This window comes from Ischnura elegans, chromosome 6, assembly GCF_921293095.1.
Source record: "Ischnura elegans chromosome 6, ioIscEleg1.1, whole genome shotgun sequence".
NCBI classification, from domain to species: Eukaryota; Metazoa; Arthropoda; class Insecta; order Odonata; family Coenagrionidae; genus Ischnura; species Ischnura elegans.
The window spans coordinates 66,560,481-66,574,813 of NC_060251.1; the positions used below are offsets into that span (position 1 = coordinate 66,560,481).

The window sequence follows — 14,333 nt, forward strand, 5'->3', positions numbered from 1 at the left end:
GGAACCATTCTCACAAAGGTCATCGTAACTCTAGCAAAATCTGCGGTGTACCATGACTATACCCTGTATTTTAAGCAAAAAGTAGATTTCGTAAATTACTTTCAACCCCTAAAAAAAGAAATTAGTAAAAATACTTCCATAACTCCTAATAAAGCTCCCATCGGGCTAGTAATCCACTGAAGGAATATGTAAGGAACATCCTTTTGGTGTACAAGGATAGCCTAATCGACTCAATTAGTGGTGAGCATAATAAAAATGCTCCTTAATTAGATTATTAGTAAACTAGCAGGCCACCCGGCGTTGATCGGGAACGATAGTACCCAGAGAAATGGGAAAATTGGAATTCATGGTCACATAGTAGGATTTTAGGGTAAAGGAACAAAGCAGGTAGGATGGTGCTACACGTACGTAACATGCAAACAATGGAATAAACGATTTCCATGTACTGCGCATGGGAGCAGGTCATCGGCTGCTCCACAACATTGATCGATATGTGTGTATATACGCGTGTAGACCAAAAATATCTTATGAACGAACATCCTAGGAGAAAGGTTTGCACCAAGAGGATAAATAGTTAGGTGTATTATATTTTGAGTTATGCTTTCTCATTGAGATTGCCAAGAGGTGTATCTACCCGGCAGGATGACCAACCGCGCAAGTTGTGTGACGTGACGTGAAAAACGGTAATGAGAAAACGACGCAAAAGACGTTTCGAGCGCAACAAACAGTTGCAATACGGGGTTAGGAGCATATTATTCACCTATGCACTAACTTTGGTTGCAATCCGTGCAGCCGTATGGAAATGCCTATCGGACAGATGAACAGAACATCCTCCATTATATATAATTTAGGTATATATGTGTATATCTCCCCTCCTACTACCTTCTCCCCTCACCCCTCCTCTTCCTTCCCCTCCGCCACGACTTCCTCCCCTCTCGTCCGATGGCCACACTTGCGCTGTGTTTTTGGATTCCGCTGCCAGGGGAAGGTAGTCTCTTCTCCCCCATCCGATCGAACGCGTCGCGAGAAGTTTCACTCCCGGAAAAGGGAAACGGAAAAGATTTATAGAGAGAAAAAGAAATAATGTATAGCACACACAAATAGGAGCGACGTTTTTTTCCTCTCTCTATCTCTTGCTTCGTGGATCAACCTTTTTCGTGAGCTCTATCTACCGAGTTCGCGCCATCAGATGTTTCGGAACTTGGAACGTTTTTGATTCTCGGCGACTCCACAAGTTCTTCCTTTCACCCACGACGTCGTTTCTCTCCCCTCCTCGGACTTGGAGAAGAGAAGCACGTATTACTAACTTTCGGCTCCCTATGGAGACTTGACTCAACTACCTTGCTTGAATCCTTACGTTGAATAATCTTTCCTCGCCCATTTCTTAGACCTTTGTTACCCGTCGGTGGTGGTGCTTGTTTCTTGACTTGTTGGTGTTCGTCTCCTGGGCGATCGAGGAGCCCCTGGACGTGATCTCCACTTGGTGTTGCCGGTGTCCTTCTTCAGCTCCTCGCGTGATTATTAAGAGCGACTGACTTCGCTGCAACACTGTCCGGTGGGTGTCTCAGTTATGCCTTCATCCCTCTATCTCCATAATCGTGCCTCGTATGTAGTGCTTATGAATGATCTGTGAAAGTGATTTACGCGCGTGACGGGATATTTGTTGTGTTAGCCGGTTGATTCGATGCCACGAGAGGCACGTGTTCTTATCGCGCGTGGTGCGCGCTCCGGCGAGGAAGAAACGGCACTCTCCTGCCCAAGTCGCCGCGGCTACGAGCCGGTTGAGTCCGTACGCTTTCCTGACGTCTTCAAATCGTGTTTGAATTCGAAACTCTCAGGAATACTCTGCTGTACGTCGTATTATTTACCTAACACTTTGCATGTTATGGATGTAAAATTACCCCACGCAAGATCCTTCGATTTTTACTACGGGCGTATAATTAGGCCATCCGTCTTTTGAAAAATCATAGTTTGCCATTTTTTAACGAAGTTGTACTATTTTTTTTTGACGAAGTGGTATTACAAATGAAAAATATAGAATCATAATTCATTCTTTAAAATGATACCATAAATCTTTTTCTCTTAGCAAAGGTTAGTTGTTAAGAAATAACACAAAAGTATTGAAAATAGCCAGCACTGGGATACTAATACAGTACTAAGGTCAGCACGGTGAGGGTTAATTATCCAAATACCCAAAAATCAGGTTGTTGTGATCAGTAATTAATTGCACCATTGCCTAACAATTTGTTTCAGATGCTCGATGGTTGATTTTTCCAGTATTATACCTTGTGAAAAATTTTCAGCCCTGTAGAAGCAGGTAAATTTGAAGAAACATGGGCCGAGAATGAAAAATATACAATCATTTTGACCAACACTCGTAAGGTGTACGTCCTATTATTTACTGAACGATCCAAATATCTCGTTATCCGTAAATGTCACGAGTTATTAATTAATTTAACTTTTGACAACTTAGCATTCCATGGGAACCTTTTGATGTTTCTTCAGTGTAGTTCACAATACGTTGTACGTACTAGTCGACTGTTTCGAGTTTTCAGATTTTTTTCTTCGGTGATTTTTTTAATTTCACCGCAGAAAATTTCTGATCCGTAAAACTTACAGTTTGGACTGGAGGTTTGTTTCAATCCGTGAATCGGTTTTCAGCTTATTATATGCTATTAATTTATTTAATTTACATTCGAAGTTTCGGCGAATTTATGGCCATATTCAAGGCGGAGAATTTTCACATAGTAAAGTATGGTGAAAAGTCAGACCTTGAACCGTATTTTAAATGTTCTGTTATATAGTATCGGTATAGTGATGAACTCATGCCGCCGTTTGCGGTAGTTTAGGTACTAATTCACTGACTTAAAATTTTTTCTTATGTCCTCTAAAAGTATTTCTTGTGTGAAATCACTCTCAAGCCTTATAAAGTATACTGGAAAAAAATTGAACAGCCAGGAAATAATGCCTATTTTACCACCAAGGACATCTAAAATTTGAATATCGACCGTAAACGCCCACTCGGACACATTTTTGATCAATTGTCAAAAACCAATCTTACAAGGAAAGTGTCGACAACTTTGATTTTGCTTTATGGAATCCGAGTATGACTAATATATGGCTGCATCAGATTTTTTCGCTGCAGCCAACTTCTGGTATAACTTGCAGAGAGTAGCTCTAGTGTATTCCTTCTGGTTTCATTGAAGATAGAACACTCATTTTGATCCCTTTCAATGGGAATTCTAATCTGAAAAGAAGGAACCATCTGACATTTCAATTGAACTCGAAATGAAATCTCGTCAAAGAGATGTAAGCGCGCGACTCTCTGGATTGTTATGAGGATTAGCTGTAGAGAAAGGGAGGAGAAATTCCCGTCTAGTGCTTATGAAAGACTATACTGCGTGTCTTGTATGAAATGCGGCACGATGTGATGTAAGATCTTAATATTAGTTGAATGAAACATTGTAAAATTCCACAGGATTATTTCGATCACGACGAGTTTTGTTGTTACAACAAATGATAGTGTTGTTGATAATTGGCACTTTGATTATGTTTTTTTTAACAACTAAACGTGTACCTTTGGAAATACCTATCGCAATGTTTCCTTTAACTAGCTCTACCGCGTGATTTCACGGTTCTTGATCTAAAAATATTTTTATGACGGTAAATTTTGAAGAATTTTTCATGTTTTCGAACGGAGAGAACAGATCAATAGAATTCAGTGGCATATTTCAGGAGGCGAATCAGAAAATGGCTATAAATGAGGAAGTAGTATTTGTTTTCCGTCACAGTATTTGACGATTGATCGCAATATGCTCCTAATAGGTGGTCATCCCATGCCAGTTTTCACGCTATTGCCAGTTTTTACGAGCGTACTCAAAACATTTGAGTGAAAAATAATTCGTAAGTGCCATCGACCTCCTCATTCACGATAAATCTAATTTTGCAAATCTCTACTGAGTCAGATTTTCTCGCCATTTCTCACTTCTAAAAATAACTTGGTAAGAACGTTATGTAATAAAAGCCACTATTACCTAGTTTATTGGAAAATATTATTGTCTCATCCTTGGAAGCCATCGTTTAAACGGAACGACGTAAAACGTGACACTGAAAATTGGAGCTTGTCTTAGTTGTTTCAGTTTGCGCACGACGCTCTGGTTGGGGTTGAGAGGAGTCGTAATCTTTCAAAAATTGGAACAGTGCTTAAGATATAGGCATATAATTTGATGGTTCCAGTTCGGGGAAGAATTGTCACAGCTATGAATATATGGAAATACTTGCTTTTTAATGACTTAGCCGAGTGACTTTTGAGACAAACTTCTCCTCTGTGTACACTTGGTGGTGAATGAGAAGTATTACGTTGAAGGTTTACAGCTTCGGGAAGGCAGTGATTTTGGAAATTCAACTAACTGTGGATAAGAAGTCAACTAAGCTGACAAAAATTCTATGAAATCAACGTTAAAAATATGAATAAATGAGGAAAATGCAGTCATTTATCGTATTCAATATATTATTCGGAATATCGTAAAATATTCCGAAATGGTGATTTTGACGTTTTTAAGCTTTTGCCAAATTTTTCGGCAGGATAGTTCTTATATTCCGTTCGGGTAGTTCATATTACGAAACTGTTCAATGTTTTATTCACTCATAAAAATATTTTATGCAAAATTACTCCCTCAATGCTTCTTAAGTACTCCATGGAAACCTAACTTAATCGGTAGAACACTTTAATAATTATTTTATTTTCCTTTTTAATTTAATTACTTTATTAGAAGACTGTTAGTCGAAGTCCGATTTGAGCGTCCAAATTCGTGCGTGCGACTTCATTTTTAAGAGCCCAAATCGGAAAGTGTACACGCAAAAAGTTCTACCTCCAATATCAAGAGAAAATATATTATTTATTCCAAGAGTATTACTGAGATCGACATTTATTATGCTTCTCATATCATTCAATAGGAATGTTTTAGTAAAATGGTCTTGGAGCTAAGCATACAGCTGTAGCGTAATAGTCGTGAAGATCATTCTATCCTTCAAGATAAAACACCAATTGTATTTGGAAGTACGTCAAAGAATATGATTCATACACTTTAATCAGCTTTAGTAGATTTTTGGCCGTTCCATGCCCCTTCATAATTTGGAAAGCAGTATCGGAAAAATTATTTTTGTATCTTTTAGAAATTTTATTTTTCGCTACCAGAAATAAAAAACGGTGGCATTTCGGTGAAAGTATTTCATGTGCTAAAGAGTCTATTTAACCTGCTGACACCGAAGGAAACAGTCATCTGATACAATTAAGAGAAAAATACCCATTTGAAAGTGAATTAGGAGTACATGTGAAGTTTATGACTCAGTGAAGGCAGTGAATTTTTGTTATTCTGGTGAATCAAATATTTTATAGCAATTGATGTGCACCAATCATCGGGGATAATCGGAAAAAGTTCTAAAACTTAAATCAATGAAATCCATGGGCGGGTATCCATTTTTCTTCATCATCCCTCCATTTTCTATGTATTCCAATCAACGCCAACATATCAGTTTTCGTAGAATCTGGGTTATGGCTATCCACCTTCAAAACACGCAATTTTGAGTGGTACGTAGTACCTACGCGTTGTTATCCCTGCAGGTTACTTAATGACGATAAAAATGTAAGAAATCTCACATACCCCAATGAAAAGTTACAGTGCCTCTTAAGGATGAAAATCGATTGTATCCCTTTTCAGCTGTCAACTTATACATCAAAGCATGGAACTTATTTTGATATTCCAAATTTATATATGTAGACAAGGTATAATAATATTGTAATAAAAAGAAATCAAAAGTCTTGAAGTTTCACCGGACGCACGATGCATGATTTTTCGACTCTAAACAAACTGAGGGACTAGAGAGAACTAAGAACTAGCTGCAGATGAGAAAATTCAGATTTTACGTTGATACAGTGGTCATTAAAATTCATTTTTCAATTATTTTCAAGTTCAGATGTAAATCCACCGTGAGAGATGAATTGGACGCACTTAGACGACTCCTTCACAGTGCGCAATCCGTTATCATTAAGTGTGGCGCAGAAGGAAACATAAATTCAATTTTCAAAATCGCTTAAGCATTCCCTTATATTGGGAGATAAACTCATTGTAGTAACTTTTTCCCACCCTAAGAAGCCGAGAAAAAAGCTTGGGGATTAGAGTTTTCTCTCTTTGAATGACGGGTATGCAAGTGAATATTTTGTGTCTAAGCAGTGCTAACTAAAAGATGCAGTCATTATAATGTCAGCCATTGGATGAGACTCAACTCTAGTTATTGATACTAGAAATAAAAACCATAGTATTAATTTGCATTGGTTGGAAATTTTTGTGGAATCTGTGACGAATACATTTTTTTTGATAAAGTAGCCTTTGCAGATAAATTCCAGAGTGCACATACTATCCGGTGAAACGATTATCAAAAACTGGGAGAGTTAGTGATGTATTTTTAATGTTAATTATTATGCATCATTATTACACATTACTGATTTTTACTTTAAAAATAACTATTATTGAGGTAACCTTGAGGAGCCTTAGATGAGAATCTCAACTTACGTGAGGCAGAAACTTAATCACATGCTAACACGATAGAATAATCAAGAATGCCTTGCGTAATTTTTGCGCTAACCATGCCATTTACTCCGAAATCAATCCTTTGAGTGAATTTAATGGACTAAGGAAGGTAGTTTTTGCATCGGTTAAAACGGAGTGGTTGTTTCATCATATTCTTGGGAAAACTGCGAGCCCCTATCTTCGAGACAAGAGAAATGTTAGCTTTTTCCGCGCTTTCGTTTTCACGCGCATGAGACCTTGGTGATCCGAGAATGCGGGATGTTAGTGACGTTCCCTTGTTCGGTCGCCTTGGCGTCCCTACCGCTTGGGGCTACGCGGTAATCGCCCCGGTGTCTCCCCCGCCGCAAAATCGTGTCTCTCTCCGGACGCCGATGCTTTGTGCGCGAACCCTCATTTGGCCAATACTCAAATTACAATTTACCTTAATTTGGACTTCATAAAATAAAAATACTTGTTCTATTCCACAAGTTATTTTAAATATTACGACTCGGGTTTCTGCATACCATGCTATCATCAGGGTAGCATGATGATAGAATGATATGCAGAAACCCGGGTCGAACAAAGTATTTTTATTTTATGATGAAGCAGTTCCAAAAAGTAACGCCGGAGACCGTGTCTTATATTAATTGAGACTTCTTTTTAATTTCCTTTAAATACATTTCCTTCGGACTAGAATGAAGTGCCTTTTACTATACCTCTGCTAAAATGGTTTTTCCTTCTGGGGTAGTGATTTATAACTTTAATTATGTTTTGTTTCTTACAACTGTTCAACTTAAGGCTGGATGGCGATACTTGGTGGAACTTCTTATTATTATGTTTCTCACAATTGTCCCAAGCGTCCACCTAATTCCGCTCGCATTAAGTAGCTCCGTGAGCCATTTATGGTCTAGCATTGCCTCAGACTGTAAAATGTATCACTATTGCTGACATAACTTCCCAAATAAACTTTTTTCCATCAGACTTGGTTCACGTGATTCGGTAATACCTAATTTTGGCCATCTACATTTTTAAGTATTTTGTAGCGGCACCGAATTTCCGCGAAGTTTTTTTCTGTACAGGTTATTTTCTCATACTTGAGACATTTGTTTGAAATTATTTTTGCTAGCAGCAAACTAGCAGGTTTCCTTATTCACTAATGCGTACTTTTATTGATATGAATCTGCGCGCTGTAAATTACCAAAAGATGGGATCGTAAACCGATCTTTGAATTACATATAGCAATATAGTTATAAAAATAATGACACCACCATGTTTCTGCATTAGTTATCACCTACTTTCCAAGTTCTCTGCTGCGAAACATCAAGCCCCCCCTCCTCAGCCAGAGCTCTTCAGGATGTACTTAGATAAATGTTCTCCAGTTTAGATTAACAAAACGTGTTAGATATTACGTACACATTCTCATTAATCCATGTAATATTAGAAGACATTTAATCAGGATCTTTGAGTAGTATTTTTCTTAAGAAGTTCTATCATTAATGTTCAAAGGACCAATAAGTCCACGAAAATAAATGTTCATTATTATTTATTTATTTAAAAAATTCAAAGTCTATGTATCCAATTTGCTTTTTGATCTCCACGCATGGAGGCGTGGAAGCCTATTGGGTAGAGCTAGGATTCTGATCGAACGATCTCGGGTTCAAGTTCCGCGTGAAGTTTCCGGGCATCCCGAATCACAACTCAAAATACTCGAAGCACAATATAGCTCAGGGAATGAAATTGGCTCTCCTACCCTGAAATGTGTACTAGTTGCTTAGTAGGGGGTTACCTCTAGCCTCACATATCCAAACCAAAATTCGGGTTGCATCACTCATGGTGAGCGTTGGATAGTGGATTTCGTCTATGACGGCAATACTTCTTTTAACCCCTTGCTCTGTAATGTCGAGTGTAGCCCGTCATGAACATTCGACGCCAAACCGCGCAATGACGAGTGTATCTCGTCATTGGATTTTCATAATTTTAGCAATATTTATAGGAACAATATAATTATTTTGAAAGCTTAAAAATGTTATAAATACATAGTACGCATAAATAATTCATATTTCATGAAACATGGTGACATTGGAAGGATTAAAATGATTTTATTCGAGCAGCGATAGCTGTGTTCCCCATGTTTAATAATCACATTTTATTTTACGGTTCTACGTTTATTACTCATTACAAAATACCATTTCATTACCTACCATTTAAAAGAGAACCACATAAACAAATAACTAGGGAATAGGAGCAGGATATTCAGAAATTTAATCGAATTGGAAGGGGTTAGCAACATGCGCGAAGAGCATCCGTTTTTGAATCGCGCAGCCTCGAACCTGCCTACTTCCATACAGGCCGTTTTACACAGGGCACGTAATTACGCAGGTTAGAACTGCATCAATTTCTCATTATGACGTGCGATTTTGCGAATGAACGAAGGAAATTAGAACAGGGCTATTTTCCCATCTCACGTCCATGCATTCTCGCGTGCGTTCTAGCAATTCACTTTTTACACGACGCAATTTCGACTGCGCCTTTGTATGCACACACGCCATATTGGACAATTACGTGCCCCGTGTAAAACGGGTTTAAGTAGCGTCGCCAACTTGACCCCATGTAAGCTTCCACGTTTTGGTCGAACGCATAGTATATGACTGCCAGCTGCTGTTTTCCGAGGAATATGATCTTAGCACTAAAATTAACTCCGCTAGCCTCGTGTTTGCGGTCGTTCCGACGGCGCGTCGGCTCGAAATGAACTTAACCGCGTGGCAAACTGTCCTCGACGATGCTCATAACAGTCCAATTATCGCCAGAACACTCGCATAGACAGCGGGGTGAGGCTTCCTTCGGGCAAATAGGTACTCCACCTGGCTCTGTAACAGTTGACTCACGTGGTGCACTTTGCGGCTCTCGCGGAATGTTTGTGTCATGTGGGTCGTGTCAACACATAATGGGTGTTGCATTATGTTTGCCCTCATGCGCGGATTTTATAGGTGCGACTCGTGCACCGCTGCGTCATTGTTTGTGTGGGCACGGATGCGTTTCTTCACCGAGGCCACGAATATTACAAAAAGGATCCTCAAGATGGCCTATACCTGGATGTGTTGTCACCCACCGGGTTGAAAGGAGTTCGCAAAAGTCGCCACTCGCGTCTCTGACGGCAAAAGCGATCCGAGTTTGACGGGGAAATAAGGTATAATTCATCTACATACTATCTCGCAAACTGCCTAAAAAGGTGTGTGGCAGGGGAGTTAGGAGACCAGTCGTTTACATATAAAACGCAAACACTCATACAAAATTACGACTAGCATTTATCAAAGTTCTTTATGGGTGCCGAACAGCGGCGTAGCCAGGGGGGGGGGGGTCCGCCCCCCTCGAGATATAAAAACACAATTGCTTAACTGGCTAAAGCACTCGACCGGGAATCAGGGGATCCTAGTTCGAATCCCGGTGAAGGCGAATGATTTCTGTGTATTTTTCGTACAGAGTGTTTCCGTCTTGAAAAATACCGCCCTACGACTCGTCGGGAGCGTTTGTAATACCATTCCGATTTATGAAGACAGTACTAGCAAATTATTTCCAAAACCATGAAATAAACCACCGAATGCGGTAGAAAAACAACATAAAATGGTATAAATAGTTTCAGTTTAATATTACTAACACCCACTTTAATTTCAAATCATGTGACCATTATCACTTTAAAGGTCTATATTCTGGGTCAATATCACCCAACGCAAGTTGTTATGTACCTAAATCTCTCGCAAGTACTTATGGGTCAATACTTTTAATTATGGTCGCACTGATTTTCAAATATGTCCGTGGGTGTATTAGTACCCGCTGTTACTTTTAGGAGAGGTACAGTGAAAGAAAATAACAATGTTATGGCTTTGAATTCGCCATTAAAGGAAGGTAAGCCTGTCTATATCACCTATAATGTTTTATAATTTTCGAAGTTAATGGAAATTTCCCAACTCACCAGAGGAGCTGCAATGCAAACAGTGAAATACGTCGAATGCACGATAGTTTGATTGGATAGGTAATTGTTGAGTAGTGTTTGAACAGGACCTTTTATGATGAAATAGGGCAATTGTTTAGACTGTTCCGCAGCGCAATGAAGAGAAGCTTTTGATAGATTGTTTGCACATGCATTATTTGCCGGCTGTTTGGACTCCACGCCGCTATTCTATTCACGATTGCATGGAGAAAGAAGCGCTTCAAGTTGATTATTTGAACAATTCAAAAGTATTTATTTGTTGGAAATGTAGTTCTAGTTATTTTACTCCTTATCTGGCTAAATTAAGAAAGAAGAACTTTGTACTTAAATACTATTAGAACATTACAAAACTAATTACCACACAACCTTAACATTGAATTATCCCAAAACAGTTTTTAGCTACGCCTATTTGATCCGAAATGGGCTAAGTGGTACCATTTAATAATGTTATATGACTAAATACCTGTATTCTTCGTCGGAGAAAAGTCGAACTATAATACAGTTTTACAATATAGACAAGAATATCTAAAGATACTTCACCATGTGCTCAGGGTACTTTCACCAAGATCTCTCTCAAAGCGAATGTTTTTCTCCACCATGTCCATAAAGATCCCCCTAGAGTTTTGTCGTCGAGAACACGGTGCCCTTCCGTGAGAGAGTCCATTGGAAAGGGACATTCCAATTGGATGATACTCCCCCCTTATCTAACTCAGAGGACAAACGCGGGCGGAAGGAAAATCGTTGGACCCTAAAGAAACCTACCTTCATTCCTTTGGACTCGGAGAAGGACACGACCCGTACTCAATCACGCACCCCCTCTCGCGGGCAATCCTCGAGTTAAAGGGGAGGGAGAGATTGTGCACGTTAAGCGCACGCGATATCAACCTCGACTTCAGCCTGCGATGCTCGTTACCGTTTCTTTTCCCACAAGCAGAGAGACATACTTTGAATTCGAATACCGCTCGCACTCGGACAGCGGATTACGGCGCGGGCTGAAATCGAAAACAGCGTCCCAATAACTGTAAGAATAGGGTAGTTTCCTTCATCAAAGAAAACGAAAGGCATTGATTGCGATTCATTACCCACCATTAGTGTATTCATAATACACAAATTATTTGGTTTTTGAAATACCGGTTTAGACGAATGGCAAGGGTCAAATTTTATCCTCATTTGAAAAAGGCCAGATTGGCGCCCATGCGATTCCACTCCAGGTGACGTCACAGGGACCTAGTTTCTACACGAGAGGATAGGAGTTATACATCGTCTGAGGTTACCGATGCATGCATGAGGCACAGAGCTCAGGGAAACGTGTCTTAATAATCACCTATTAAAACTGGCTAAGTTCGGAAAGTTTTCTGCGTTTGATAAGGTATTAATAAACCTTTTTTAAGCCAAGCGCTACCTTTCAGCAAGGTACTCAGCTATCCGCTAGCATCCTGCGACGTATCAGCGCTAAGCCTCGCCTCAAGGTCACCTCACCGGGCGGGAGGGGGAACCAGAAATACGACGTACGGGAATATTTCCCGACATTCATACTTAAGCGTCGCGTTTTCGCGCGCTTGAAAATTTTCACTTTTCATTTAATCGCGAAAAATAGATGTTGTCGTTTAAAAATCTAAAAGCGTGAAATACGTACTCCAGGAGTAATAATCTTTCGATTAAAGCAATAAAAAAATAATAGGAAACCACCCTATTGATGCGAAGGCTTCCGTGGTGCGCTGGTAATGTAGGCTGCATTTTCCGGGTTTCACCGCGTCGTGGTTGCGTTGGTGACAACAGTTTCTCCTGCATTCCAGCAGGCGTCTTCAGGTCGAAGTCCCCCTAGAATTTATATTGAGTAAGAATTTGTATTGAGTATGGAGGTTCAAACTTTCCACAGTTGTATTCAACACTTAATTTTTCCTCCTTACCAGTTTACATAAATTGCTTATTTAAAAAAATACATGGCTTACAAGTTGGACAAATTCCGCAGAAAAAACCTGCATTTAATGTTTTTCGAAATTGAAAGTATTAAAACTGGTCGTTCACTTTTTTTTCGTATGTTCCGTATGTAAGAACCTCATTAAAATTTGGAAGCATGGAGAACCATGGGTAAAATGTGGCGTAGTACCTAGTGGATTTCAATCAATACTGTTTGAGTTCATCTTTGTTTATATATCAATATAAGTCAAGTTAAATAGCCTATATTTAATAAAAAAAAAGTTTTTTACCTGATATTTTAGGCGACGGAGTGTGATCTCCAAATAAATTGCGAAGAGTGTTGTCGTCGTATATACTCGTTGTTACAGCATTGTTTTATCTCATCAATAATCAAACCCACGTCCTCTCCTAACTTATTTGGTGTAAAGCCTTGATGGTTTGAAGGCGCTTGGTCTCCGCAGGCCTGATTCAGATAGCTATATTGAATGATATGAAAGATAAAAGAGTAAAAATAATTAGTGAGTAGAATAGAGCAGGAAAAGATGGTTTTCTACAAAAAGAAGAGTCTTCTTACAGCTGAGCATACAAGCATAGAAGTAAGGAAACAATTCTTCAGATGCTAGATATGGAGTATGTTTCTCTTTTGACGCGAGGCTTGGACGTTGACGGCAGAGGAGAAGTCAAGAGTGGAAGCGTTCGAAACGTGGTGCTAAAGAGAAATGACGAAGATAAAATGGATTGACCGTTTAAGTAACGAAGAAGTGCCAAGAAGAGTGGGAGAAAAGAGAAGCCTCCTAAAAATCTTATGCAGAAGATGGGGCAATATAGTCGCCCATATAATGAGACATGATGGCCTGATGAAGGCTATCGTAGAAGGATAGGTTATGAAAAGGTTAGCGGATAGGAGAGAGAAATGGAGAGCTGCGTCAAACCAATCTTAGAATTGTTGACTGATGATGATGAAAAACTTATAATGGAATACCATAAGGTTAACCAAGAGTTAGTGAATTTTGAGCGTTTCATTTGTCTAGTTAGCGTTCGCAAATCGCTGGATAAATGGTGCGAATTCGGTAATTGTGGATATAGAAGGAAATTTATTAGCCTATAGTGACATAAAATCAACGTTATGTGAAATAGTGATGGAAAAAATAAGACTAAGCAAACTGTACTCGGTAGCCAAACTGCTAAATTAAGGTCTATTGGTAACATTTAAATTTACCAGCTCAGATTGATGGCCAAAGGTGTGTAAAATTGCTTTTAGATATAATTAGTAAGCATGCTACCTATTGCTGATTTTTATTCTCGTTTCCTAATCTCATTAACAATTATAACTATTTGATTTTGATTTAATTGTTGATATCATTACCTTTACTTTTCAAACAGACATATCATACTCTATTAGAGATATTTTACTTATAAGTCTCTTTTTTAATTTCCTTCAACCACTATCTTCAAAATATAATTCTATTCCTCCGCCACATTTGAAATTTAAAGATAAAATAAAATCGTCTGAATTATTTTTGGATCCAGCTCACAAATTTTTGATCCATTAAAACTAAATGAAATACTGAGGAAAGCAGTGCAATTCGTCATAAACAACTACCAGTGAACGGTAACCGTTACACGGCTTATAAACGAATTAATTCGGGAGCCACAAATGACTTGGGCGCAACGATAAGCTTATATTGCTGCGGAAATTAAAAATAGATCGATACGGAGAATATTATCATTGAACCGCATTCTCCAGGTCCGACAGCTACGATAAACTTATAGAGATATTTCATCGAACGGATAGCTCTCGAAATGCATTTTCCCCGAACAATAAAGGACTTAGATAGACGATAAGTCGTACTCAG

At 39.0% G+C, this 14,333-nt stretch overlaps 1 protein-coding gene across 1 annotated transcript in view; it reads left to right on the top strand.

The window, feature by feature from the left end:
* Nucleotides 1-1,036: 1,036 nt before the first annotated feature.
* LOC124160929 (TLD domain-containing protein 2) overlaps nt 1,037-14,333 on the top strand; it is a 962,297-nt gene continuing 949,000 nt past the window's right edge. The window contains exon 1 of the mRNA XM_046537059.1: nt 1,037-1,555. The gene's annotated coding sequence lies outside the window, so the exon portion shown is untranslated. The remainder of the gene's footprint in view (nt 1,556-14,333) is intronic.